Source organism: Xenopus tropicalis, chromosome 9, assembly GCF_000004195.4.
Source record: "Xenopus tropicalis strain Nigerian chromosome 9, UCB_Xtro_10.0, whole genome shotgun sequence".
NCBI classification, from domain to species: Eukaryota; Metazoa; Chordata; class Amphibia; order Anura; family Pipidae; genus Xenopus; species Xenopus tropicalis.
Genome location: NC_030685.2, coordinates 81,278,161 through 81,302,339, shown reverse-complemented (window position 1 = coordinate 81,302,339; position 24,179 = coordinate 81,278,161). Strand labels below are relative to the sequence as shown.

The 24,179-nt window shown below is 41.6% G+C and overlaps 1 protein-coding gene across 1 annotated transcript in view; it reads right to left on the bottom strand.

Annotated features, from left to right (window-relative positions):
- nxph2 (neurexophilin 2) overlaps positions 1-24,179 on the bottom strand; it is a 79,441-nt gene that overhangs the window by 41,606 nt on the left and 13,656 nt on the right. The window lies entirely within an intron of this gene.

Genomic DNA, 24,179 nt, shown 5'->3' with positions numbered 1-24,179 from the left:
CTGCCTCTCTGGTTACCTCCATGCCTTGCCACCCACCCTCTCAAAAACGTAAACATATAATGCCAATGCATTATTATAACTTCAGGTCAGACCCTGGAGAATACCTCTTGCCTAGTGAATACAGCAACATGTATTGAACCATGACAGTATAGGAGGTGCGTGATACATTGCTGCATTAAATCTCAATATGCCTCAGGTCAGAACACCATTTTTCATTTTGTATTCATTAAAGATCATTATTCTCTCAGTGTATCATATTAATTATATTGAAATATGTATCTACAATAAATATATACACATGTGTGTGTGCCCAGTAATGTATTATTCGGAATATACTGACCTTAATACAGACTGGATAAAAATATAAACTTCTACTGGGGGTGGAACCCCTAAAATGACATTACTCTTCATTAAAAAGCCACTTATTCCACGGGATTCATTACAAATGAGATCTGACGACCCTCTTGCTGCACACTGAAGGACCATTGGGCATTCCACCTGTAGATAAAGAGTCTGTGCTGATGGGGGACATGTTGGTGTTTTAGGATAGGATGACTATAGCATACCAGGTACTTTGATTGTTACTACAAGAAGAAGAACATCGGAATGCTGGTACTCCACTGGAAGTTGTCTGCCATTGATATTAGTTGGAGGGAGTAGGGATGTAACTCAAGTAGGCTCAGGTAGGTACTTTCAAGACTACTAGTTGCTCTTGGTGGAGTTACAAGCAGTGTTTCATGACAGTAATGCCCTGGTCTTAACTCAGGACCTGTTGTTATAAGGCAATAATACTGCCCACTTTATGAAAGGTTCAAGTATGATAGGAGATGGAGTCCATCAGTAATAAAGTGACAAATACCTTCCCTAAAACTGACTTTGCTCCTAGCCCCTTCAAAGTGGCCATCAGAATGAGAATGCTCCTTACCAGCTCTGTGCCAATCATCTCACTAACATCATGCTTCATGTGATCAAACTTCAGAGAGGCAGATATTGGTTTGTTTGGATGTTTAGAGTAGGGATGCACCAAACCCAGTTTTTTGGGTTCGGCCAAACCCCTGAACCCACCCCAATGGATTTGGGCGAAAAGCAAACCGAATCCAAAGCCTAATTAGACATCATGTCGCAAAAAAATCCCCCCCCCCTAAAATTTAACCCTTCTGAATGCTGGATTCGGTTCGGCCAGGACCATAGATTCGGCCGAAACCAAACCCTGCCAAAAAAGGCCGAATCCGGGCTGAATACGGAACCAAATCCTGGATTCAGTGCATCCCTAGTTTAGAGCTCCAGCGGCATTGAATCAAACCAAGAATTGAGGCAAGTAAGAATCCCACTGGAGAATACTTGTGCTTCATTTGGACCATTTGCCCTGGACTTACTTAGGAAAAATGTCATGCCAGAGAATGTTGGGAGTTATATGTCATTATATAAGTATATAAATCAGTTACCCACATAATGCAAGAAGACTGTCCAATTAGAGTCTTGCCTGCTCTGTGTACTCCCAGCTCCCTGTTTTTGTTCATGTGATCATCTCATTTTTATTAATAACACCTAAACATCACTTCTGACTTTTTTTAACTGTATCAATATTTATTGAGTCTCCTCCCTTGTATTTTTCTAGCAAAAAAATTGGAGCTCAATATCCATTTAAACCAATGGAACTATAATTTTGTTATTTGTACAGGAAATCGCTGATCACTACATTTTCTTGGGTGTTTGCAGGCAAAAATGTTTCCATTTTGCTCGATCTCCCCTAATTCTGCCCATCTGAGGTACAGGTATAGGATCCCTTATCTTAAAGATAAGTCTAGAAACTTCCAAATTACGGGAAGGCCCTCTCCCATAGACTCCATTATAAACAAATAATTCTAATTTTAAAAAATTATTTACTTTTTCTCTGTAATAATAAAACAGTACCTGTACTTGATCCCAGCTAAGATATAATTACCCCTTATTGGGGGCAGAACAGCCCTATTGGGTTTATTTCATGGTTAAATGATTCCCTTTTCTCAGTAATAATAAAACAGTACCTGTACTTGATCCCAACTAAGATATAATTACCCCTTATTGGGGCAGAACAGCCCTATTGGGTTTATTTAATGGTTAAATGATTCCCTTTTCTCTGTAATAATAAAACAGTACCTGTACTTGATCCCTACTAAGATATAATTACCCCTTATTGGGGCAGAACAGCCCTATTGGGTTTATTTCATGGTTAAATGATTCCCTTTTCTCTGTAATAATAAAACAGTACTTGTACTTGATCCCAACTAAGATATAATTACCCCTTATTGGGGGCAGAACAGCCCTATTGGGTTTATTTAATGGTTAAATGATTCCCTTTTCTCTGTAATAATAAAACAGTACCTGTACTTGATCCCAACTAAGATATAATTACCCCTTATTGGGGGCAGAACAGCCCTATTGGGTTTATTTAAAGGAGAAGGAAAGGCTTTTGAAGGTGTTCTCACCTTTAGATAAAGCCCCCTCCTGGCTCCTAAATCGCTATATGCGTTTCACTATGGGAGACCTCCTGCTGCTGCAATCCACGATCCAAGTTCAGCGCCGTTCGAAACGCTGGCGCTGGCCATTTTGAAAGCGCGCCGTCATTTCCCCTTTCCCCTGCGCATGCGCACACCGTTTTTTTTTTTTTCAGAAACGCTGACCTCTGCACGTCACGCTGCTCTGTAAGAGGTAAACAACCGCACGTGCAGAGCAGCGTAGGCAGAGGCGCATCGGTCAGGCAGGTAACCACTGAACACCAATGTTGTCTGCAGCCCAATGACTTCCATGATAGATAGTAGGTGTGGCTGTGCAGGACTTTGACAGCGCTGTCATAGAAACTATACACATGCGCTGCTATTGGTCAATGTGAAAAAGTGGGCGGAGCTAAAAGGTCATATTTTCGGCGCGACTGAAACAGCTTTAAAAAAAAACAAAAAAACACAAGGACGGCTCTGCAGCACAGTGCGCATGCGCTGGCCCCGGGAATTTTGTGCTTCAGAGCAAACGGAAGAAGCTCTGGGTGAGACCAGGTATGTGTTGTTTTGCCAGACTTTGCTGATTTCAAGATTAAGGAAGCAAGGCACAGCTAAGCTTGGGCAGTGTCATAGGTGTCATATCATGGCTGTTATTTGGAGCTTATGTTATTTTCAGACTTTCCTTCTCCTTTAATGGTTAAATGATTCCCTTTTCTCTGTAATAATAAAACAGTACCTGTACTTGATCCCAACTAAGATATAATTACCCCTTATTGGGGGCAGAACAGCCCTATTGGGTTTATTTAATGGTTAAATGATTCCCTTTTCTCTGTAATAATAAAACAGTACCTGTACTTGATCCCAACTAAGATATAATTACCCCTTATTGGGGCAGAACAGCCCTATTGGGTTTATTTAATGGTTAAATGATTCCCTTTTCTCTGTAATAATAAAACAGTACCTGTACTTGATCCCAACTAAGATATAATTACCCCTTATTGGGGCAGAACAGCCCTATTGGGTTTATTTAATGGTTAAATGATTCCCTTTTCTCTGTAATAATAAAACAGTACCTGTACTTGATCCCAACTAAGATATAATTACCCCTTATTGGGGCAGAACAGCCCTATTGGGTTTATTTAATGGTTAAATGATTCCCTTTTCTCTGTAATAATAAAACAGTACCTGTACTTGATCCCAACTAAGATATAATTACCCCTTATTGGGGGCAGAACAGCCCTATTGGGTTTATTTAATGGTTAAATGATTCCCTTTTCTCTGTAATAATAAAACAGTACCTGTACTTGATCCCAACTAAGATATAATTACCCCTTATTGGGGGGCAGAACAGCCCTATTGGGTTTATTTCATGGTTAAATGATTCCCTTTTCTCTGTAATAATAAAACAGTACCAGGTCCTGAGCATTCTGGATAACAGGTCCCATACTTGTACCATATTTCCTCTCCATTTTTGCCCGTTTAGCTGCCTTTGCATGGGAAGTTATAGAATGCCCTCGCCATGTTGCAAATTCCATTTGTCTTTCTTTGGAAAAGAGAATAAAGGGGTTGAATACTCCGTATGAAACGATAATGTGTTTTTGGCAGAATATACAGATACAAGATTAATTTCAGATGTACAGATATATCACAAATGGCAAAAATGAATGTAAACGTTCCAGCATATTGATGTGAATCTCCGGAGCTCAGCATCCCGGCTCTGCCCGCTGCGCTGCCAGTGGGAAATCGGAGTTGCCTCCCAGCCATGAAACCTTCCCTGTAGTTTAGCTACAAAGGCCCCCGCGTATTGGCTTGCAAATGAACAAATGGAAGGCAGAAGACAGGTGGCGCACAGATAGATTCATCTGAATATGGCAGCCTTAATCCGTGCATTTGCACCCCGTCTAACACTCTATCGAAATAAAACATCTGGAGCAAGCTGTGAAATCTCTAAGGCTAAAGAAGAAATTACAGCGGACTTCATTCGACATATATAATGCTGTTCCGATTCCCCGCGGTTAAGGGGAACGTGTCATTTTTTTTTTCCCCCCGGAGTTTGGCAGCTATTTTTTTTACAGTGTACAGAATTACAAGACTATTCAGTGCATGTAGTTATCAAACCATTTCACGAGAAAGGCGGCTAAATGAATTACACACAAATATACACACGTCAAAAAAGATCAGGATTACCATGCAATCTTTTGGTTGCCAATAGCGATGAGCGAATCTGTCCCATTTCGCTTTGCCGAAAAATTAGCGAATCTGTCAAAAGATTTGCAAAACGACGAAAATGTCACGCATCAGAAAAAATTGTCACGCGGCTTTTCTTTTGTCGCCCGCGGCTATTCTTTTGTCGCACGGCTATTCTTTTGTTGCTCGGGGCTATTCTTTTGTCGCACGGCTATTCTTTTGTCGCCCATGGCTATTCTTTTGTCTCGCGGCTATTCTTTTGTCGCCCGAGGCTATTCTTTTGACGCCCGCGATTATTCTTTTTTGACGCATGAATATTCTTTTGACGCCTGCGTCACTTTTTGGACGTGCGGCGAATTCTTTTATCTATTCTATTGTCGCCCGGGGCTATTCTTTTGTCGCTTGGGGTGATTCTTTTGTAACGCGGCTATTCTTTTGTCGGCCGCGGTTATTCTTTTGTCGCCCGGGGCTATTCTTTTGTCGCCCGGGGCTATTATTTTGTCGCCTGGGGCTATTCTTTTGTCGCCCGCAGCTATTCTTTTGTCGCCCGGGGCTATTCTTTTGTCGCCCGGCTATTCTTTTGTCGCCCACGGCTATTCTCTTGTCGCCCACGGCTATTCTTTTGTCTCATGGCTATTCTTTTGTCTCACGGCTATTCTTTTGTCACCCGAGGCTATTCTTTTGACTTTTTTTGATTATTCTTTTTTGATGCGCAATTATTCTTTTTTGACGCGCGACTATTCTTTTGATGCCTGCGTCAATTTTTGGACGTGCGGCGAATTCTTTTATCCGTTTCGCCAAACAATCCTCCAATGGCGAAATGCAGAAATTCGCCACGAATCCATGCCTGGCGAAACATTTCGCCCATCACTAGTTTAACATTGTAATTAAACTTTAGAAAAGGAAATAGGAAAGTCAATTTATTCATTTTCGAGGTGTTTTTTTTGGGGGGGGGAGAAATGTGTGTGTTAAACTCATATTTACAAAAAAAAAACCAGAAGTTGGGAAAAACGCAATATCGTCGACTTCTAAAGAAGCTTGGCAGGTTTTATTTGTAGAATAGTGATAAGTAGCGATGAGAGAATCTGTCCCGTCTCGCCAAAAAATTTGTGAAACGTCAGAAAAACTCACAAAATGTGTTGAAGTGACTGCACCTATTTTGATGGGACCACGCCCATTTTGACGTGTCAGTGCACTCATTTTGATGTGTCAGCACCCATTTTAACGCGTCAGCACCAATTTTGACGTGTCAGTGCCCATTTTGATGCACGCGTTTTTTTTTAACTGCTTATATTTGTGGAAGTTTTGAAAAACAATTCATCAGTGGCGAAATGCGGAAATTGGTTGCGAATGCATGCCTGGTGAAAAGATTTGTTCATCACTAGGCAGAGTTTTTGGGAAGCATGAATTTGTAGTGAAAATCTGCATTTCACGATTGGCCAATTCTTTGCAAAAGTGTTACAAAATTTTGACACAAAATGTGCAAGAAAAAATGACTACTGCTTCCAATGAATTTTGTGCAAAAAAAAAATTTGGGAAAAACCCCATTGGCTTCAATGCATTTTGTGCAAAAAAATGTCCATTGTCACTAATTTTGAAAACTTTTCAACAAAGAGAAACAGGACAGATTTGCTCATCATTATTGTGGCATTTTTTCATTCAGATTTTGATTTTTTTTTTGTTTCATAAACTTAAAGTAATCAAAAGGTAAATTGTTTGTAATTGATTTTTTCTGTGATTTTCTTGAATTCAGAAAAACGGCAATCTCAAATTTTAATAAATTTGCCCCATTGTCCCAAGTGATGCCTTTTGCTATAATATATCACACTAGAAAAAGAATGGTCAAGTGTAAACCAAGCAGACAGAATTATTTTTGAAAGATTCTCTTGTACAAATTTGTCAATTACGAATTTTTCTAAACTCAAATTTTCCAGAAAATTTGTATGAGCAAAACATTTCAACATCAAGCTATTTTATTTAAGATTTTTTAACAGATTTTTAAAAAATGTATGAAACAATGCAGTTTTAGTTGCAATTGAGCTTTTTTCCACTCCTCAATTTTGGAAACAGTCTTATTCTAAACATCTTGCTAGTATCTCCCTATGTGAAATAATAGCAAGATGGCGGTCATAGTGCTTATAGGCAGGATACTAATTGGAGAATTCTGGAATAAGGTTTGGGCAAGAAGAAGGAGAAATAGAGATTGCAATGGAAGGATTTTACTGAAGGTTGACGTCCTGTTTAAACACCTCCTTTACTTTAATTGTTCCCCCTCTGGGGCAAATTAGAGAGGCTTCAGATGGGGTTTTTGCATTCCTCAGGATAAACTAGTAGTTAGGCAACAATTAGGATTCGGTTCGGTCAGGACCGTGGATTTGGCCAAATCCGAACCCTGCCTAAAAAGGCCGAATCCTGGATTCGGTGCATCCCTAGTTACTACGTGACCACATTTATGACCTAATAATGCTGTATATTGGATATTTCATGCTATAAAACCCCCCAAAAATGGACAGTTATTGATGTAGCTAATAGAGATGAGCGAATCTGTCCCGTTTTGCTTCGCCATAAAATTCGTGAAATGACAAGATAATTCGTGAAACCCATTTGTTGCGTGATTTTTTTTGTTGCCCCAGGCTTCACATGGGGTTTTTTGCCTTCCTCAGGATCAACTAGCAGCTAGGCAGGTTATATATAGGCATTATGGTTGAACTTGATGGGCATGTGTATTTTTTAACCTAACTTACTATGTTACTAATAGGGATGTACCGAACCCAGTTTTTCAGGTTCGGCCGAACCCCCAAATCCATATTAAGGTATTCGGTCGAATACCGAACCAAAACTAAATCCTATTTAGCATACAATTGGGTTCGGTCAGGACCAAATCCGAACCCTGCCTAAAAAGGCCAAATCCTAGGGGCACAATTACTAACCCACGAATCCGAATTGGAAAAATTCAGATTGGAAAACGAACATTTTGCGTTTTTTTCGTATTTTTGCGATTTTTTTGTCGCCGTAACGATTTTTCGGAAATTGTCGCGACTTTTTCGTAACCATTACGTCTTGCGTGAAAAGTCGTGACTTTTTCGTAACCGTTACGACTTGCGCGAAAAGTCGCGATTTTTTCGTATTGACGCCTCCCATAGGACTCAATGGCACTCTGCAGCTCCAACCTGGCCCAAGGAAAGTCTCCCGTAGGGCTCAATGGCACTCTGCAGCTCCAACCCGGCCCAAGGAAAGCCTCCCATAGGGCTCAATGACACTCTGCAGCTCCAACCTGGCCCAAGGAAAGTCTCCCATAGGGCTCAATGGCACTCTGCAGCTCCAACCCGGCCCAAGGAAAGTCTCCCATAGGGCTCAATGGCACTCTGCAGCTCCAACCCGGCCCAAGGAAAGTCTCCCATAGGGCTCAATGGCACTCTGCAGCTCCAACCCGGCCCAAGGAAAGCCTCCCATAGGGCTCAATGGCACTCTGCAGCTCCAACCCGGCCCAAGGAAAGTCTCCCATAGGGCTCAATGGCACTCTGCAGCTCCAACCCGGCCCAAGGAAAGTCTCCCATAGGGCTCAATGGCCCTCTGCAGCTCCAACCCGGCCCAAGGAAAGTCTCCCATAGGGCTCAATGGCACTCTGCAGCTCCAACCCGGCCCAAGGAAAGTCTCCCATAGGGCTCAATGGCACTCTGCAGCTCCAACCCGGCCCAAGGAAAGTCTCCCATAGGGCTCAATGGCCCTCTGCAGCTCCAACCCGGCCCAAGGAAAGCCTCCCATAGGGCTCAATGGCACTCTGCAGCTCCAACCCGGCCCAAGGAAAGTCTCCCATAGGGCTCAATGGCACTCTGCAGCTCCAACCTGGCCCAAGGAAAGTCTCCCATAGGGCTCAATGGCACTCTGCAGCTCCAACCCGGCCCAAGGAAAGTCTCCTATAGGGCTCAATGGCACTCTGCAGTTCCAACCCGGCCCAAGGAAAGCCTCCCATAGGGCTCAATGGCACTCTGCAGCTCCAACCTGGCCCAAGGAAAGTCTCCCATAGGGCTCAATGGCACTCTGCAGCTCCAACCTGGCCCAAGGAAAGTCTCCCATAGGGCTCAATGGCACTCTGCAGCTCCAACCTGGCCCAAGGAAAGTCTCCCATAGGGCTCAATGGCACTCTGCAGCTCCAACCTGGCCCAAGGAAAGTCTCCCATAGGGCTCAATGGCACTCTGCAGCTCCAACCCGGCCCAAGGAAAGTCTCCCATAGGGCTCAATGGCACTCTGCAGCTCCAACCCGGCCCAAGGAAAGTCTCCCATAGGACTCAATGGCACCCTGCAGCTCCAACCTGGCCCAAGAAAAGTCACCATACTGAAGCTTGATTGAATCCGAAACTTTCGTAGTCGGCGCGAAAGCTGTGGCAAGTCGTAACACTACAAAAAAGTCGCAACATTTTGCGAAACATTCGGAATGGCTACGAAAACGTCGCGAAAATTTTGCAAAAAATCGCAAAATACCGATCATTACGAAAAAAAAGCATTCGGACGCATTCGGCCCGTTCGTGGGTTAGTAAATGTGGCCCCTAGATTCGGTGCATCCCTAGTTACTACGTGACCACATTTATGACCTAATAATTATGTATATTGGATATTTCATGCTAAAAAAAGCCCCCAAAAATGTACAATTACTGATGTAGCTAAAACAAATGTCTACAGGTGCCACATCTGTCTCTATTCTGGGCTGTGTTTATATTTGCCTTTAATCAAATTACCAAAAATGCATGAAAACATGATAAAAAAAAACAACACTTGTGATCTAATTAAATGATTTTCTACCTGGCTTAGTACATAGGCAAATTAAAATGTTACGGCGAATAATCCGACCGCGCCGCTGTCTAATTCTCCCCACAAACATTCAGACCGCGGGAACCTAGATGAGAAGTGGCAGATGTTGGCACGCGGGGATAAGTAATTGAATTTATTGTCTTTGAAAAAGTAAGTCATTCATATGTAATGGCTTTTTATTCTCTCTGAACATAAATTTTCATCTTATTAAAACATATTAAATGCTTTCCCGTGTTTAACATTGCAAATTTGCTTTCACGCTTGGGGAGAAAAAAAAAAAAAAAGTGAGAAAAAGAAACTCGACAGGATTCTTTTTTGTTATCTTATGTACATAATTAAAGCGCTTTGTTTTATCGCCTTACGGAAACACATCAATCAGAAGGGAGAAGGTGAGGGCTTCGCTTTGGCGGATGAATTAGTTGCCATTTGGCTACTCCGTCCGCCGCCGTGACGATCATTTCTATGCGATACAGTACCTTGAACTAAGTGAACCAAGACCGACGTACATTCATTATGTGTAGGAGAAGCTCCTTGCGAGGGACGGCTTGTTCATCATTGTGACAGCGCTCAACTTATTAGCCTGTTCCGCCATCCTTCTTACGTTGGGTGCTCTCGAAACCATGAGCGTATTCCTCGCGTTGGAGTCGCGCCTATCATTTATACCATCAAAGGGAGGAAATGTATTCACGGCTTATGGAAAAACAAAATGAATGTCTATCTGTTTTGTCACCTTGAAGGACCTTCCGGTATCTAAGGGCTTGGAGGCCCTTCACCGACCGCGGCAACGTTTTCTGCAGGCAGTATAAGTCCTGCGGTAATTGCTGTTCATGTTTTATTCCGTTTTTATGGAGAGCTGAAATTGTGACCTATTGTTAGCTAATAATTGTCTATTGTTTTTGCCATAGAACATTATTGCCCTGCGTGTTTATCGTTATGGGTATGAATACAAATGGCTGTATTTATTGCCTGAGTGGAGCTGAGCACAGCAGATATCATTAGAACCACACAATCTAATGGTTATATTATTTAACTCGCAAGATACTGTACAGTGAATTCTAACTTTATATCTGTCAGGGTGTACAGTACAGGTATGGGATCTGTTATCCAGAAACCCGTTATACGGAAAACTCCAAATTATGGAATGGCCACCTCCTATAGACTCGCCCGCGACAAATCTCGCTTTTTGGGGGCGACTAATCTCCTCAAAATGCCATCCCACCAGCTAGACTGTAAACCGCCGGTGGGATGGCATACGTGGTGCTGAGATTGACATCCCACCGGCGATTTACAGTCTAGCCAGTGGGATGGCATTTTGGGAGTGCGACTAATCTCCCCATCTGTCACGGCCCTAAATGATTCCCTTTTCTCTGTAATAATAAAACAGTACCTGTACTTGATCCCAACTAAGATATAATTACCCCTTATTGGGGGCAGAACAGCCCTATTGGGTTTATTTCATGGTTAAATGATTCCCTTTTCTCTGTAATAATAAAACAGTACCTGTACTTCATCCCAACTAAGATATAATTACCCCTTATTGGGGGCAGAACAGCCCTATTGGGTTTATTTAATGGTTAAATGATTCCCTTTTCTCTGTAATAATAAAACAGTACCTGTACTTGATCCCAACTAAGATATAATTACCCCTTATTGGGAGCAGAACAGCCCTATTGGGTTTATTTCATGGTTAAATGATTCCCTTTTCTCTGTAATAATAAAACAGTACCTGTGCTTGATCCCAACTAAGATATAATTACCCCTTATTGGGGGCAGAACAGCCCTATTGGGTTTAATTAATGGTTAAATGATTCCCTTTTCTCTGTAATAATAAAACAGTACCTGTACTTGATCCCAACTAAGATATAATTACCCCTTATTGGGGGCAGAACAGCCCTATTGGGTTTATTTAATGGTTAAATGATTCCCTTTTCTCTGTAATAATAAAACAGTACCTGTACTTGATCCCAACTAAGATATAATTACCCCTTATTGGGGGCAGAACAGCCCTATTGGGTTTAATTAATGTTTTATTGATTTTTAAGCTGAAGATCCCAATTACGGAAAGATCCCTTATCCGGAATACCCATGTTCCCAAGCATTCTGGATAATGGTCAGCCTTGTATCACCCCAGCAGCGCTCAGTTTAGAGGTAACACCACTGGCAATTTCAGAGGTTTGCTCCAGATAGGAAGTCCTGGCACATCTACTCAGATTTATTGATATTCTCCTTCTAAAATACTATTTTTGACAAAAAAACAAGGAGTTTGGACTAGTGATAAGCGAATATGTCCCATTTCATTTTGCTGAAAAATTTGCAAATTTTTCAAATGATTCAAAAATGCCAAATGACACAAAAAATTGTCGCCAGTGGCAAAAAAAAATAAATTATTGCACATGTAAATAATATGACACGTAAAAAAAACTTGGCGCATATTTTTTTACATGCGTGACAATTTTTTTTGAATCGGCGACAATTTTTTGTTGTGCGCTGAATTTTTCCGCAGCAAATTTTGACGCCCGTTTCACAAAACAATCCGCCAATGGCGAAATGCAGAAATTTGTTGCGATTTTATGTCTGGAGAGTCATTTCGCCCATCGCTAGTTTGGATATCTCTCTCTTATTCATTGGTGGGCAGTGATGTCCACCTTCCGAAGTCCAGTCAGTACATTATAGGTAAGAATAACCTAATGCACCACATGGATTGGCTGAAGTGCCATTGTAAAGCTCTGACTATGAAGATTTCCATTCATCCAGGTCATGGTATATTTATTAGAAGTAGATCTAGAGCAACTGGACTTGCTAAGTAATCATTGAAGACCTTTCACTACTCATCCGAGCAGCTTCTTCAGTTCAACTGACTGGTATGGGAAGACCTCAGCATATATACTCTTCCACTAATCCAATCACAATGGCATTTTGTAACTCTTCAGAGAGGTGACATCTGAAACTCACAGAGGTGTGAATGCTGTGGAGCTACCTTGAAAGGATTACCCAAGTATCATGCAATTCATTGAAACAGGTGTTCTGTTGTAAAGCTCTGTAAGTCAACTGGATGCTTGTACTTCCTGATCTTCTTCTCATCTTCTCCCCATCTTCTCCCCATCCAAGGCACTTGTTTTTCATGGCCGTCTGGCACTATTCAACAACTGTTTGGAAACCCCTAATTTAAGCAATTCCTCCATCTCTTAGATGGAGTCATTCAGCAAATACCAAGGACCTCATTTTTTCCTTAATGAGTTTGAAAGGGTTCTACACAGTTACTCAGCTTCTCAATAAAGCAAAGGATCATGTATTATTTTGGGTTTTGACACTGAGAAACCAGAAGAAAAGCTTAGGAAGCTGACGAACATGGACTAGGAAAGATGTCCAAGACAGATAAAAGAAATAAAGGATAGAGGTCAAAAGACCGAATGATTTAAGGAAGAAGGAATACCTTTGGGAGCAGTGAAAGAGAGGAGAGAACAAAAGATTAATAGTAGATACAGGAAATGTTATTTGATAGAGAAAAGAAAGGACCAATTTAGTGGGAAAAATAGAAATCGGAATACATGTACTATTATGGAACAATAAAGGAGACACGGAGCATCTGGGATATAGAGAGTGAAAGAATTCCATCCCAATTTGAAAGGATGAGCAAATACCGCTCCAAACACATTACCCAGGTAACGAGATAATAGCCCTACAGGAGGCACAAAGCTGGAGCGTTTGAACCTGCAGGTATGAAAGACATTCAGGACCTTCTAGCATGGAACAGGTTTTGTCATGAAACATTCTGGCACAGTTACACAGTGAGTGTTTGGTGATCAAGCTGAACATAATCATTTCATGAAATATCCACTATATTAGTAAAAAAAAAGAGCTACTAGTAAAATGTGTATATTGTGACATTCTATCCCTGGAGTAATATCCACAAAATCCTGCTTTTCCTGGATAAATAACAACTATTCTTGCTTGTAAAGACAGACGGTAAGAAAAATAATAATTACAGTTTATAAACAGCAGGATTCGGTTTGGTATTTGTCCGAATCCCTTAGGGTGGGTTCCGGGGTTCGGCCAAACCCAAAAAAGTGGGTTCAGTGCATCCCTACTTACTACACATCACCCCAATGATGAAGGGGACTAGCTGGGTTTTCATGGGGACTTTCCGGTAGCCCCCCTCAGTGAGCACCCAGCAGTATTAATAACAAAAGTAGTAATAACTGGTGTGCCACCCTATTACTTATATATGCACTCACTTACACCCTCTTCCACACAAAGTTCCTGATACCCTTCCAAGTCTCCATTCTTAAGCTCAAGATGACTAATTTCAATGTTTCTTCTACATCTACACCCCCTTCTCTTTCTATACTCCCCCTGGGATTTGCTCTCTTTTTACCTACCTATAAGTTCCCACCAGATATTTTTTTTTCCAAATGTTGCTCTTCTGTTGCCTTCTCGGACATCACTATTTATATTCTAGGTAGGACACCTGGCTGCTGGTGTCAGTACTGGCCACCACTTTCTTCTAACCTGCAGACTATATAGTGTGTAGGAAACTCAAAAGGTAATTCCCCCTATTTCTTAGGAGACCTGGGTCTGTTACCTATTCCCTGTGGGGAGGATGTTTCCACAATTAGCCCAGGGATCTCTTGAGACTAGTTCCTGTCTATTGGTTATATAATACAAAGGAACACAAGACTCTTCTTCTTTTGGCTCCACCTAGTACAAGGGGTGGATATGCTTGTGAGTCAGGAGCATAAGGCCTCAGTTTTAAGATATGACTATTAAGATTTTCATTCATCCAGGTCATGATATATCTACTGAAGGTTCTGAAGAAGCTGCTCAGATGAGTAGTGAAACGTCTTCAATGATTACTTAGCAAGTCCAGCTGCTTTAGATTTACCTATACTAGATAAGCCTCAGTTTTAAGCTGTAATAAGAAACGTATCCTTAGAGGAGTTGGAGAATAAGGGTCTGGTGAATGAGCCAAAGTCAGAGTATAGCAGCTTGGCTCTTAGATCACTCATAGATAGTGATAAGTGTCATTTTTCAGCAGGCAAAACAAGTCGCGGTCAAATCAAAATGGACAAGGGCACTTCAAAATAAACGCGGTCACAAATTCGGCAAAATGTGCGCGTTTGTGGCAAAATAGGTGTGGTCATGTCAAAAAAAGTTTTGTGGGACAGATTCGCTCTTCACTACTCATAGGAGCTGTGATTTAGACAAGCCAGCTTAGGAAGAGGAATACTGAGAAAGTGTTAACCTGGACTCCAAGGTGACTCCTACCTGGGCCAACCCCACACTACCATATTGTTTGGATCCCCGGGCATCCCTGTACCCCCTGGCCGAGGACATGTGCAGGTTAGAAATTTTTCTGGGGTGCCTGTTTCTCCATGTGCCCAGCTTTAGTGCAATAAAGGAAATGTCTGGGACACCATCGAAAATGGTGATTAAGTACCACAGGCCTTGGAGAAGAGCAGAGCTGGCATGGGGTGGGAAGTAATCAAATAGATTCAATGAGGGGTTGCCCCCCCACAAGTAATTCTATGTTTACTTCTCCTTTAAACCTTCCATTTGTCTTACAACTTCATAACTGCTAACAGAGAGTTTCCGCTCCATAAAGGAAGCAAAATAGCGTTGGATTTTATCTGATAACAGTGCAATTGGTTTAAGGAATGAGAGTAGCGCTGGAACATGCCATTTCATTTCAGAGCTATAACCACTTTCCTATGTGCATATTTCCTTGGTTCTTGCTTTTCTCCTAGTGCTGTGATTCCAGCTTAGTGTCACTAAAAAGGCATCAGTGGTGTGAATTCCCTTTGGGTTTCTTGTATCACACCCCTGCTGTCTAATGTTCTATTTGCATATGACAAGAGAAGGGGTGATAAGAAAAATAACAAATGAAGATTGTAGAATCCTTGTACTTTCTTTTTTTTTCTTCCCTGCCTGTTAAAATATTATTTTTGACCAAGACTACTCATCAGGACTCTATGGGGGGGGGAGAAAGATCTCTATCTCCCCCCCATAGAGTCCTGATGAGTGGTCTTGGTCTTGAGAGAGAAAGATGGTAGTATCCCTCAATGACATGTCCACGGTAATGATGGGCGAAATGTTTCCCCAGGCATGGATTTACGGCGAATTGCCGCGTTTTGCCACTGGCGGATTGTTTCATGAAACAGATGAAAACATTCGCCGCGGAAAAATTCACCGCGCGTCCCAAAATTGTCACGAGTCAAAATAAATAGTTGCGGCGTCAAAATATATAGTCGCAGAAATCAAAGAATAGTCGCGGCGTCAAAATAAATAGTCGCGCATCAAAAAATTAGTTGCGGGTGTCAAAAGAATAGTCCCGGTGTCAAAATAAATAGTTGCGCGTCAAAAAATTAGTCGCAGGCATCAAAGGAATAGTCGTGCGCCAAAATAAATAGTTGCCGAGTCAAAATAAATAGTCTCAGCTAAGAGTATAAAACAAAAAGCAAAATACACGGAGCAACTCCAAACATCGCTGCATAAAATCACTGTTTATTGTAATCACTTAAAATACATACGAGTGTCCCAAAAAAATGGGGATTATACGCTTGACGCGTTTCGTGGCGTCACGCCACTTTCTCAAAAGCTGCTTTCTCTCATGGAGAAAAAAACCCTGCTAATGCACAGACTGACTCCTGCTGCCTCCAGGCATGCCCAGAAGGCTCTCCACTTTGACGAGAGACCTGAACAGGAAGTGGGGGCGTAAGTAAGGAGAGGAATCGATCATCTTGAAACTGAGGAACCAGGTCAGAAAGAACAGAGGGACAAAGGTAGGCTATTCTGGGAAGCTGTTTAGAGTAATTTTATAAATAGAAAAAAAAGGTTTACGTATTCTTTAAAGGAGATATATAGTATAAATTGGAAAACCCTAACCCTGTAGGCAATTATGAATAATATCCGGTGCTGGTTTCCCTTTGGGCTAAACATTAACCCTATCTGTAACAATGGCTCCTTTATTGGGGCTCCCTATAGATCCTATCACTTCTCTGTCCAGTGTGAAATGAAGAGTGGGCGTGTCCTAACGGTCCCTGCCAGAAGCACAGTAGGAGGGGGAGAGCCAATCACAGCCCTGCACTCACGCAAGCAAAGACAGGCTTCAGTTTCCTATCAGGTCAGCCTAGCTGCTGATTGGTTCCTATCCTACAGTGCAGGGTACGGAGGGCCGCCGGCTCCCCTGCACATCCAGAGAATTCAGCCAGCAGGAAGTGGCACATATGGGCGGGGCTAGCGGGGTTTTGGTGGAATTTCTCAATAAATCAGTCTGAAATACAACTTTTTTTAGCACAATCCTTCTATATCTAGAGGAGTATAATTCCCTGGTACATTCTTAATTTTTATAGGATATGTCTCCTTTAAAGCTTCTAGCTCCAAAAAAAAAAAAAAAACATGGAGCCAGCCATTTACACAGATCAGCTGGCATTGTCATTGGAGGATTCTTTCGCATTTTAATGAGGCTGCTGGAGAGCATGGGATCCTGATGTTGCTGGAATTCGTATGCAATTGTTACTGAGCAACACTTTTGAAATCCCCATTAATAAAACATGGCTTCCACAAGGAGCCTACTCCTATTATCCCATACCGGTGGGTAGGAACGTAGAAATATCTAATACTTCGCATTTTCTCTATTTTATCCGCGCATAAAACTTTGGAAGAGCACAATTTCATTAGTCGAGAGAAAAGCTTACTGCTGTGAATTCCGTCCAACTTTATGTGCTGTGTCAACTCCGCAAAGCGCTTTCTCTGTATGTTACATTAGCCTGATTAACTCCAATTAAATCTTGGACACAGTTGATCAGGAAAACCTAATCCATCAACAGAAGTTGAGATGAAAAAAAAACAGAAAAAACCATTAGCCTAATAAAATCAGATTAGCCGCGTCGCGGTCCATTTAAGACGTACTAATAAATTCCTTTGGATTTCATTTAATATGTCGTTTAGGTTTAATTTAACGGATTGCGTATGGGCCGCGCTAAAAAAATGATACTTTTCTGTAATACATCACTTTTCCGTGCCGTTAATTATTGTTCTTAATCAGCAAAATGTTTCATAACTTGGGACAAACTTAAAAAGTTCTCCATGGGCAGAACAGCCCTATTGGGTTTATTTCATGGTTAAATGATTCCCTTTTCTCTGTAATAATAAAACAGTACCTGTACTTGATCCCAACTAAGATATAATTACCCCTTATTGGGGCAGAACAGCCCTATTGGGTTTATTTAATGGTTAAATGATTCCCTTTTCTCTGTAATAATAAAACAGTACCTGTACTTGATCCCAACTAAGATATAATTACCTCTTATTGGGGGCAGAACAGCCCTATTGGGTTTATTTAATGGTTAAATGATTCCCTTTTCTCTGTAATAATAAACAGTACCTGTACTTGATCCCAACTAAGATATAATTACCCCTTATTGGGGCAGAACAGCCCTATTGGGTTTATTTAATGGTTAAATGATTCCCTTTTCTCTGTAATAATAAAACAGTACCTGTACTTGATCCCAACTAAGATATAATTACCCCTTATTGGGGGCAGAACAGCCCTATTGGGTTTATTTAATGGTTAAATGATTCCCTTTTCTCTGTAATAATAAAACAGTACCTGTACTTGATCCCAACTAAGATATAATTACCCCTTATTGGGGCAGAACAGTCCTATTGGGTTTATTTAATGGTTAAATGATTCCCTTTTCTCTGTAATAATAAAACAGTACCTGTACTTGATCCCAACTAAGATATAATTACCCCTTATTGGGGGCAGAACAGCCCTATTGGGTTTATTTAATGGTTAAATGATTCCCTTTTCTCTGTAATAATAAAACAGTACCTTATAATTGATCCCAACTAAGATATAATTACCCCTTATTGGGGGCAGAACAGCCCTATTGGGTTTATTTCATGGTTAAATGATTCCCTTTTCTCTGTAATAATAAAACAGTACCTGTACTTGATCCCAACTAAGATATAATTACCCCTTATTGGGGGCAGAACAGCCCTATTGGGTTTATTTAATGGTTAAATGATTCCCTTTTCTCTGTAATAATAAAACAGTACCTGTACTTGATCCCAACTAAGATATAATTACCCCTTATTGGGGGCAGAACAGCCCTATTGGGTTTATTTTATGGTTAAATGATTCCCTTTTCTCTGTAATAATAAAACAGTACCTGTACTTGATCCCAACTAAGATATAAATAATCCTGATTGGATGCAAAACAATCCTACTGGGTTTAATTAATATTTTTTTTATTTTTCAATAGACTTAAGGTATGAAGATCCAAACTACGGAAAGACCCCTTATCCGGAAAACCCTTGGTCCCAAGCATTCTGGATAATGGGTCCTATACCTGTACAAAATTCAGCGTAAAAAAACCCTGAAAACCTTCAAAGCCGTGAAGCGTCATCTTCCATTGACTTCTACATGATCTTGACAGGTTTTACATGGCAAATGTTTGCATTCGGAATTGTAGCAGTTTTGTTACATTTTAAATTGCGTCAAATTGTGTGCACAGGGGGCTGTTTTCGCGACAAAAAAACGAAACCGAAAAAATGGAGCAATAGTAAACGCCCCCCAAAGTCTAAAAAAACTTTATGATTAAAGAAAATGTAAACCATGAAAACAAAGTAAAGCTCTTCTGAGCAGTTTTGCATTTTCCATTCATTATTATTTCTAGTTTTCAAGATATTTGCAGTTTTTTATACTGCTAATATAACAAATTTCACCGTTGCTGGATTGAAATCAATGGCTTTTTCCTTTCTTTTTCAATTGTTTCGCTCATCACTATTGGTGAGCAGAGAAGAGTTATTCTCTGGTTAGTCCTAAGCAGAGCGCCCAAAATAAACAGTAAATGGCGCTGTTGTTTCAAATTCATTATATGAGCATGAATAAAATTGCAAATATCTGAAAAACTAGAAAAATTCTTTGAGAATTAATGTAAATTGTGTAATTGCTCAGGAGCGCATTCTGCAAATCAGTTTCAAGGGTAAACATTATGTTTAAAGAGCAATGCTCATAAAATTAACTTTTTAATTACCATTGTCCCAGGTGCAACTGCACCCTTGGGGTGCACTTTGCCCCTTTGCACTGGATAATGAATCAGGGTGCTGTGCTGTTATTTGCAGCTAAATATGGGCCTCTTTTGTGACTTGTGGCTAGTGATGAGCGAATCTGTCCCGTTTCGCTTTACTGAAAAATTTGCAAAACGGCGAAAATGTTGCATGTCAAAAAAAAAATTGTCGCCCGCGTCTATTCTTTTGTCGCCCGTGTCTATTCCTTTGTCGCCTGCGGCTATTCTTTTGTCACCTGCGGCTATTCTTTTGTCGCCTGCGGCTATTCTTTTGTCACGTGGCTATTCTTTTGTCGCCCGTGTCTATTCTTTTGTCGCCCGCAGCTATTCTTTTGTCGCGAGGCTATTCTTTTGTCTCCCGTGTCTATTCTTTTGTCGCCTGTGGCCATTCTTTTGTCGCCTGCGGCTATTCTTTTGTCTCTCGTGTCTATTCTTTTGTCGCCTGCGGCTATTCTTTTGTCACGCGGCTATTCTTTTGTCGCCCATGTCTATTCTTTTGTCGCCTGCGGCTATTCTTTTGTCGCGAGGCTATTCTTTTGTCGCCCGTGGCTATTCTTTTGTCACGCGGCTATTCTTTTTCGCCCGACAATTTTTCCATCCGTCTCACGGAACAATCCGCCAATGGTGAAACGCGGAAATTTGCTGCGAATCCATGCCTGGCAAAACATTTCCCCCACCCCCAACAGCAGCAAAGAATATGAGAGAATCAAGGAAGCCGTTAGGTGGGTGAGGGGGAGTTGATGTTTTTTTATAGTTAAAACCAGCGAAGATCTTAAATTGATTTATTTAGGACAGGTAATTAAATTAGGTCTTTTTTTGTCCAAACTCCAGTTCCCACAATGCATTGGTCTGTTAATCATAGAACATGCAAGGCATTGAGCGTATTGGAGCCTCGGCTGGAGCTGAGACCATCAATAGCGCATGTAGTCAGGAGTAAAAAGCAGATAGATTTGGCTTTCAATAGCAATTACATTAACAACTAACATGAACATGGCCGGGCAATCCTGATTGATGTATATTTGATTGTTACTTAGATTTACAATTGGGCTTTTTTTCTATTATTTCCGTAGATATCGCCTTTAGCTATGAACTGAATGGTAATGCAACTATCGATATAAGTGGAGTAATAGGTGGAGAATTTTCCATTCACTTAGTGATCAAAACGACCTCTCTGCCATTACTGTGAGTCTGTGGTTGGTGGACTTATTTAGCCCTTTGAGACCCTATGTTTGGCCAGGGCCCCCTTAGCTCATGAGAACATTGCTATATCACTAGTGACGAGGGAATCTGTCCCGTTTCGCCATAAAATTTGCAAACCGGCAAGAAAATTTGCAAAACGGTGAAAAATTTGTGAAACGCACTTGTCTCAGGTTTTTTTTTTGTCGCCCGCAGGTTTTTACGTGACCGCGCCCAATTTTGATGTGACCGCCTCCTTTTTTTAAGCGACGCGCCCTTTTTTGCCGCGACCACACCATTCACAGAAGTTTCACAAAGCTATTCGCCAATGCCGAAATGTAGAAATTCGCTGTGAATCCATGCCTGCCGAAAAAATTTGCTCATCACTATATATCACCTATTCAGTAGTGATGAGCGAATCTGTCTCTTTCAAAAGATTCGCGAAACGGCGAAAATGTTTCACGTAAAAAAAAATGTTTCGCCCACGACTATTCTTTTAATACCCGCTACTATTTATTCTGACGCTGCGACTATTTATTCTGGCGCCGCAACTATTATTTTTCGACGCCGCAACTATTTATTCTGATGTCGCGACTATTTATTTTGACGTGCAACTATTTATTTTGACTCCTGCTACTCCTACTATTCTTTTGACACGTGACTATTTATTTTGACGCCGCGACTATTCATTGACGCCCGCCACTATTCTTTTGACACGTGATTATTTATTTTGACGCCGCGACTATTCATTGACGCCCGCCACTATTCTTTTGACACGTGATTATTTATTTTGACGCCGCGACTATTCATTGACGCCCGCCACTATTCTTTTGACACGTGATTATTTATTTTGACGCCCGCGACTATTCATTGATGCCCGCAACTATTCTTTTGACACATGACTATTTATTTTGACGCCGCAACTATTCATTGACGCCCACGACTACTCTTTTGACACGTGATTATTTGTTTTGACGCCCACGACTATTCTTTTGGCGCCTGCGACTATTTATTTTGACACGCGACAATATCGCAAATCCATGTCTGCCGAAACATTTCGCTCATCACTACTATTTAATCATAGATCCAAGAATATCTAGGAATCATAGTGTCTTTAAATAACCCCCAAGGTGGGCTTTCTGTAGTATTTAGGAGAGCAAAAAGCCATTTTCCCCTATCTTGTCCCTTTCTGTGTTTCAAGCTGGGCGCCATTTTTGCTTTCCTGATGACCAACTAGAAGCCCAATAGGAACTGTATAAGGGAAAGATTAAGGCCGATGACACATGAGGAGATTAGTAGTCCTGCAATTAATCTCTTCTATCAGTGGTAGGAAAACATATGTGTTGGTTCGGCTCTCCTTGCCAGGCAACCTGGGGGCCTTTGGAAAGCCAAAGAGACACATATGTTTCAAGCATTTGAGGAGATTAGTCCTAACGCTATAGGAGATTAATTGCAGGGCGATTTATATTATATCCTTGCGTGTCATTAACCTAAAATTTGGTAGATATTCCTATTGCCAAGATATTAGTACAGTGAGAAAAGTTGAACTCCCCCTCCGACAGTGAAATGGAGAAAATAGCATTCGTATGTCCTCTTGGTGCGGGTTTGTACAGTATATTGTATTCTCTGACGTTCCTTTGGTTGTTTACTAGGCGACTACAAGCAGAGACATTGTGCGCAAAGGGCATTGTTTATTTATTCCATTCCCCTTATCTAAATTGTTATTCCTCCGACTGGATCCTCAGGTTTATCTGCCACCGGCCTACCTCATATTGATGAGACTAAATGGCCGGGGCTTGCCTTGCTGGATGATTGGGCTAATAGTAGGGCTAACATTTATCTGGACCCCTCAGCACCAGAAAGAAACCTTTTGTTGAAAAATAAAGGTAAAACTACAATTCATTTACTTATAGGTAGGCCCATATAGGCGATGTCCATATCTGATAGTAATATAGAGAGTGTAAAGGTATGGGAAGTAGTGATGGGCGAAATGTTTCGGCAGGCATGGATTCGCGGCGAATTTCCGCGTTTCGCCATTGGCGTATTGTTTCGCGAAACGGATGAAAAAATTTGCAGCGGAAAAATTTGCCGCACGTCCAAAAATTGTCGCCGGCATAAAAAAAGAATTGTCGCGGGCGTCAAAAGAATAGCCGCGCGACAAAATAATAGCCGCGTGCGACGAAACAATAGCCGCGCGACAAAATAATAGCCGCGGGCGACGAAACAATAGCCACGCGACAAAATAATAGCCGCGGGCGACGAAACAATAGCCACGCAACGAAATAATAGCCGCGGGCAACGAAACAATAGCCGTGCGACAAAATAATAGCTGCGGGCGACGAAACAATAGCCGCGCGACAAAATAATAGCCGCGGGCGACAATTTTTTTTTGTCGCACGACATTTTCGCCGTTTCGCGGATCTTTTTAAAGATTCGCGAATTTTTCGGTGAAGCGAAACAGAACAGATTCGCTCATCACTAATGGGAAGCTTGGCTTTAAAGGAGAAGGAAAGGTAAAAACTAAGTAAGCACTCACAGAAACGCTGCACTGAGTTCTCTGTCAAAAGATTTGTTGTGTCTGTTTTCCTGTGCCAGAGACATGCAGCTCTCTGCTCTCTCCTGCCCCCCCCCCCTCAAGAATGCTAAGAACTCCCCCTCCTTAGGAATGTGGATCTGAGCCAATCAGCAGGAAGCTGACTCATAGTCTAACTAACTGAGCATGTACACCGGTCTGAGTGTCGATGCAGGAGCAAGGCATTATGGGAACTTTCTTTACAGCGTTTTTTTTTCCTATGGGGCTTCTGATCATCTGAACGGGAGAAATATGGGAAGACTTAAGGGCACTTTTGAGAGAACAGAAGGTATACCTGCAGCTTGGGATTAACTCTTTATTACCCCTTCCTTCTCCTTTAATAGCATAGTTGCTCATTTGGGGATTACCAAGCTATCGCCCTACCACAACTTCCAGTATTTTCAAAATGGTGAATTCTGCTTGTAGTATTGGAGGGGGTACAGCAATATTCCTACATGGTTCATCAGCACACTCTTCCAGATAGGGCCGGCGGGACACTGTAAAAAACATAATGGGCCCTGGCCTTCATGTTCCCGCTGACCCTGGCCTGCTCCCTGTGGCACTGCAAATGCCCCCCCCCCACTTGCCCAATCACAGCCGCAAGTTAGGCAGATAAAACATATGCAGTGCAAAGGCAGCAGAGGAGTGGTAGAGTACATTGGGAGGGGGGCCCTTGATGTTGCAAGGGGGTATCTTGAGATCGGAGACCCGGTGGGCCCCGGACTCCCAATTCCAACACTGATTCCTCTCATAATTTGCTCCAATAGTTTTATAACAGGGCTACATACCCTATGTCTCATTTACAAAAGTCATTGCACCCCAAATCCCCCCTTTGTGAATATTATAGGTTACATTCCCATCCCTGCAGCCTTTGTTTTTCACTC